We start from the raw sequence: 6,777 nt of genomic DNA on the forward strand, positions 1-6,777 counted from the left end.
TAAATAATTATATAGGTTCTTGTTGTACAGCGAGAGTATATGTATTAAGTGTAGGTACATTTTATTACCTAATAGCCGATGTCCGCGAATTTGTTACTATAGACAAACAGACAGATAGAGACACTTTCACATTTATAATATTAGTATGGACAAGTATGGATTTAGGTCTATCATTTCTTGAATCAAATACTTTATTTATCAAGGATTTCAAACCGCTACTTTGCTGGCATTAAATATAACTATGTTAATACTTAGTATGTTTCAAACGATCCAAGACTCTCAAAGCTCTCCACTTATTCTGTCCTGAAATATTTATGTTAGTCCAATTTTAATTATAGATGCTTTAAGATTGCGAGTAGGTGATTTGCATGACAAAGTTACCGACTGTTGAGTTTCCTAATATTGATAGAGCTACTTACCTGTGTTCTACTGCTAAGATAACCTAATTGTTAGATAGGCCCGGTCGAATTGCAAGCAAACATTATACTTACTTAGTAGGTCATCATCATCATCATGATCAACCCCCTATCGTCAGCTCCCTACAGAGCACGGGTGTCCTCAGAGTGAGAAGGGTTTTGGCCATAGTCTAACGCGCTGGCCATGTGCGGATTGTTAGACACATACCTTTGAGAACATTGTGGAGAACTCTCAGGCATGCAGGTTTCCTTCCGATGTTTTCAAGTAATATTTAATTGCTTAAAACGCACATAACGCTTAGCCGGTACCTAGGTCAAACTGCTAGGCGTAGAAACTGTTGAAAATGGCCCTAGTTAGCGCTACAACGCACACTGTCCTCAGCCTTCCTCATCCAACTACTTCCCGTCACCCTCTTTATAAAAACTTGCTTTTTCCCACGACTTTGATCGCGATCTATCAGTGAAAGAATTTTCAGAATCGGATCATTAGTTCCGGGGATTATCTCCTACATTAAAGGTCACAAACTAATCATTATCATCATGATCAACCCATCGCCGGCTCACTACAGACCACGGGTCTCCTCTCAGAGTGAGAAGGGTTTTGGCCATAGTCTACCACGCTGGCCAAGTGCGGATTGGCAGACTTCACACACCTTGGAGAACAATATGGAGAACTCTCAGGCATGCAGGTTTCCTCACGATGTTTTCCTTCACAGTTAAAGCAAGTGATATTTTAATTACTTAAAAACGCACATAACTCCGAAAAGTTAGAAGTGCGTGCCCGGGATCGAACCCCCGACCTTCGATTGGAAGGCGGACGTCCTAACCACTAGGCTACCAAAGCTTTTTGTCACAAACTAATACTTCTTTATAATATTAGTGTAGAATATGGTGATTGTTAAGGTACAAGTCCGAGATGGGCTGCAGACTACAAACTGCAAGCGACACTGTTGGTTTCTATGAATCTGTATGCAGTCTGCGGCCTGCAGGTGTTGCCTCACTCGGAATCAATTTCATACAGATTTATAGAAACAAGTGGTGTCGCTTGCAGTTTGCGGTCTGCAGCTCAGCTCGGACTTGTACCTTTAGCTGAAACCGAATCCCTGGACCAGAACAGATCTAAGGCATAGTTTGCCAAATCCATACTTAATATTATAAATGCGAAAGTGTGTCTGTCTGTCTGTCTGCTAGCTTTTCACGGCGCAACGGTTTAACCGATTTTCATGAAATTTAGTATACAGAGGTAGCTTACATACATACCGGGAAAGGACATAGGCTACTTATTATCCCGGAAAATCAAAGAGTTCCCACGGGATTTTTAAAAAACCTAAATCCACGCGGACGAAGTCGCGGGCATCATCTAGTAGATTACATGAATCAGGAGTTGACACAGGATCTTTTCGTTTGCACGTCGAGATTGCAACGCTGTGCCAAAGAGCTATTTACGATAAAACTTAAAATTTTAATAGCAGCAAAATTCCCGCTATTATTTTTGGAAAGCATAATAATTAGTATCCGGCCGTATAGCGCAGTCGGCAAGTGAGTGTTATTAAACACTTCTTTACCCATTTAAAATCCACAGACTGAGCCAAATATGTATGTACTTAAATTAAACAAAGGATATAAGTGTTAGGGGAGGATATGCCTACCTATTTTATATTTTTCTTAATAATAATACTACTGATAGTATACACTGAGCGTGAAGTCTATAGAGCGCACTCTGACTTTGCTTAGTTAAAACGAGACAGATGTATATCTCTCACATAAATCTGTCTCGATTTAACTCAATCTTAAGTCTGAGCAAAGTCAAAGTGCGCTGTATAGATCTCAGCCTGAAAGAGTAGCCTTGAATCCCTTTTTCTATGTGTCGTATTCCTCATTGCTGAGGGTTGTGACACCTTCCCATTAATAACGTATTGGTAGGTGTTTTGTTGAGATAATAATGCGGTGGGTTTTTCCGCATACGTAGTCTTGAATCACTACCCATATTATAAACTAGCTGACACCCGCGACTTCGTCCGCGTGGATTTAAGTTTTTGAAAATCCCGTGGGAACTTTATATTTTCCAGGACAAAATTAGCTTATCCGTCCCCGGAATGATATTTTAAAAATCCTGTGGGATCACCACTATTTACGATTCAATTCCTTACTTCCTCAGGGTTGAGGAGTTGGGTCTTTGAGTTCAACGATAATGTCTTTAAATCTCCAATACTTCCAATATCAATTTATAACGGACAGTTTCTAAATCCCATCAGTTTAGGTGGCCAGGTGCACTGCAATCAGGATTTTTGTATGGAACAATGTCGCAAAGTTTCTCTATCAATTATAGAAGGAAGAACGCAATTCGGTCCAGTAATCTCGGAGATTTCAATGTATATAGTTAGAAAAACACAACTCCTCCGTTTTTTTTAGTCTGTTAAAAAAGTAGCCTTCGTTACTCCCTGGTTAAAAAAATAGAGATCCCTACGAAAATTGTAATGAGCTACCCGTGGGAAGCCGGGGCGGATAGGCGGATCGCTAGTAGGTATTATAAATGCGAAAGTGATTCACTAGTTCTCGAACCACGAGTTTGCAAGTCGGTATTAGCAATGCGAAGCGGTAGATACGGCACCAATACCGTAACCCGTAGGTAATTACCGCTACGCTCGCGCTACGCGGCAATGAGTGCTACGTGCCGGTACTGGGATGCATTTCGATGCACCAATTGGATTTGTCTCCATTGAAGTTTCTAACTAGCTTAGCTGAGGAAATCTCTATGCTATTATAAGGACAATAATTATAAGTAATTGCTTAATGAGTCTGCATGGTATGGACTGGATTTCACCAGCACCTCTTATTTTTGTCGCTGTTTTTATTGCGCTCTGTCGATGAACTGATTGTGCTCGGGCTTGAACCAACTTGAAAATAGTTTTTTAGATCTGAAAGGTTCATAGAATATTTAAAAAATCATCAGTAATTACAGTCATGCATTTCTCACCACTACCGACGTTAATTTCCCGTATAGTTATTCGGACGTTATTTACTATTTATCCATGTACAGATTGATCAATGGTCACTGAGGCAATTTTAACTAAATTGGGTAGTAGTGAACCCAAACACGGTTTAATTTGGCTGCTGAAAGTCTATGTGGTTTGCGAACGCAAACAACGCGTGAATACTGTATGTAATTACTACTAGACTAAGAGATGGTCGCGAAATTAGTATTAGATAAGTTATCTAATGTTCGTTGTAATTTATGTTACTAACTTACTAACGTATTAGGCCGCGATTACACCTGTAATCTTTACTCACGTTATCAACGTAGGTACGATAAAATTAAAAAACACTATTATAAATAAATTTTCATTACTAAATTTATTGTAAATTAATTATGTACGTAATGTACCTACTTACACGAGTAAAACCTACAGGTGTAATCACGGTCTGGTGTTGGATAGAAATCCACTTATTTAGTGAAGTTATAAACTTATAAAACGTCTAATGCAAGTGAAAATTTAAGTTAACCGAAACATAGCGTAGACTACCGATAATACCTAATAGACCGATTCATCTTTTGAACACAAAAAACGGTGCTACGAAAATCGGAGTAAATATGAAGAGCATTCTTTCACAGCCGACTCGAACGAGCCAATTTTTGACAAAGAGAAGGAAGAAACGCGATGGGCGTTGAGTCAATATAAAATTGGACACTGTTTCTCACTGTTTGGACACAGCCCTTTGACTAGTTCTTGCATTTGACGAGGACCAGTGGCTCATGTTTATGTGTAAGTCATATCGGTATAAGTAAGGTACAGGAACTGATTGGTCCGACATGCATGCACACTTACGCAATGTCCGTGTCCACGTAACCACAAGTAAAGTTCACTCGCCTTCGTGAATTCCAAGAACTGTATCTATAAAAATCACAAACAAAGACTAGTCAAACTCCAATTTGAAATGATTTTTTTTAAATAGTGGTAAAGCATTAATTGAAATAATAATATTTTATTTTAATTTTATTTTTATTAATCTAAATATACCTATAGAAGGAAAAGGTGACTGTCTAACTGACTGATCTATCAACGCACAGCTCAAGCTACTGGGCGGATTGGGCTGAAATTTGGCATGCAGATAGCTATTATGATGTAGGCATCCGCTAAGCAAGAATTTTTGAAAATTCAAATGGGGTCCAAAGAGGGTGAAATAGGGGTTTGAAATTTGTGTACTCCACGAGGACGAAGTCGAGAGCATAAGCTAGTTACCCATGAAATACACTTTAAGTGTGCTGATCAAGCTTCCGCGAAACGCTCCAATTTATATTTACTTTTAGAATTAATACCTACTTTAAAATAAACTTATGGTACCTATTTGCTTATTTATTTTGAAATGAAATTGTGCCAATTTTTTGTGCTGACATCAAAAACAACTCAAGACTAAAGTTGCTTTTAATTAGTGTCACTATATTATAGTGACACAAATTAAAAAAAAATACTTATCGCAATAATTATAAAATACCTATTTTAAATTAAATGTAACCAAAAAGTAAAGCAGTATTTATCGATAATTTAAATTTTAAAGTATTATTTATTGATTTATTACAATGACTTAATACAAATATGATACCTATACCCATAGTCACGGTCCATGGATAGAAACGACTATTTGAACTCGTTGGCATTCCAGATTCCGGGCCCAAATAAATTGGGATTTCCTCGATATTTTCCTGACAAAGTTACATGTAATATCGCCGGTGCTGCAGGTTTTGTAGCGATTGCAAATAAATTGTCTCCCGTTTTCTGGCACAGCCGGCGCGGCGCTTGGGTGCTAATTGTTTTCATTTTTTTGTGTTCCGTACTCGAAAGTTAAAAACGGAACATTTATAACATTCCATTGTTTGTCTGTTTTGCACAGACGTTTTATTCAGAAACTTCATCTCAAAACTCTTATCATCATCATCATCAACAACAACAACAACAACAACAACAACAACAAAAACAACAACAATAACAACAGATAGACGTCCATTGCTGGACAGAGATCTCACATCCACACGCCACGGCCTTGCGCCACCTGATTCCAGGGTCTCCCTGAGACTCATCTGATGTCGCCCGTATTCCAACGCTGCGCTTTCCGGTGCGAGGTCACCATTCCAGCATCTTGGCACCCCAACGACAATCGGTTTTTCGAATTCCTCTCTTATACGTTAATATTTGATTAGCGGGATGATTGGCGTGTAATCAAAAATTGCAGGGTGCCTATCCTGATTTTATTCAAATATCCACAATAATAATAAACAGTGCGTTAATTTTTTTCTTTGAAGGGTCTAATAATAAAAATAATATTAAGTACCTAATCATTATATTTTATTATTATGAGGTTTATTTAACGCTGTACGAAAAAAATACCGTTTATGAAAAATTTATAATTTTTTTATTTTAAATTTTTTATGTGACGGTCGGACGGATGGATCTTTCACGGTACTTACGAAGATTTTTTAAAATATTGCGGAACCGTACACGTGCAAGAACAACTTGCATTGCCCCTGTCCGATTTTTTTTTATTTAGAGCGAAACGTTTGCCCGAGGTTGTGCGTCGGAGATTTGTAGCTGCTTTTATAGCTCACCGATTGTTTATTGCTTTTTGTGAAAACCGCGGATTCAAATGTATTTTTTATGTAACCACAAAAAAGAGATTTTAAATTGATTGATTGCAGGGTTTGCGGTCTAGTACGACCTCATCCAATGATTAATTACGATGATGCAGTAAAGTAAACTTTTCAGTAGGGTTCGCACCAAAATCATGTTGTGATTTTTCAATAATCCCTTAATGATACATTACTAGCTGATGTCTGCGACTGCATCCTCGTGGATTTAAGTTTTTGAAATCCTGAGGGGGCCCTTTTCGGAACAAAAAGTAGAAGCCTACGTCATTCTCCAGGTCTTTGATTCAGCAAGAAATCACGCCAATGCGTTGCGCAGTTGTGCCTTGATTGAAGGACGAACCAATAAACAAACAAACAAACACATTTTCGCATTTACAGTATGACTGATCGATAGCTAAAATTATGGTAGGTATCTAATATGGCCACAACTGTGCATTTTAGACGATAGCAGAACAATTCGTGATAACCAAAAGACTCCTTCTGATTGGCTTGACTTGGTAAAAAGAACCATAAATGAAATCACTACCAGGTAGGAATGTAATAATTACTTATCAAAAGCTACATAATTTTTTGGATCGATTTAGTACTATTTGTAGGAACTCGTATGTCATAGTCGATAGAGATTTATATTAGTAGAGGTTGAACACATTTTAGTAAACAGTCTTAGTTAATCATCAGTAGCCCATGCAATGGCTATTTACTTATTCCCTTCTAAGCCAG

The sequence above is a fragment of the Maniola hyperantus genome, chromosome 5 (genome assembly GCF_902806685.2).
Source record: "Maniola hyperantus chromosome 5, iAphHyp1.2, whole genome shotgun sequence".
In the NCBI taxonomy this organism is placed as follows: Eukaryota; Metazoa; Arthropoda; class Insecta; order Lepidoptera; family Nymphalidae; genus Maniola; species Maniola hyperantus.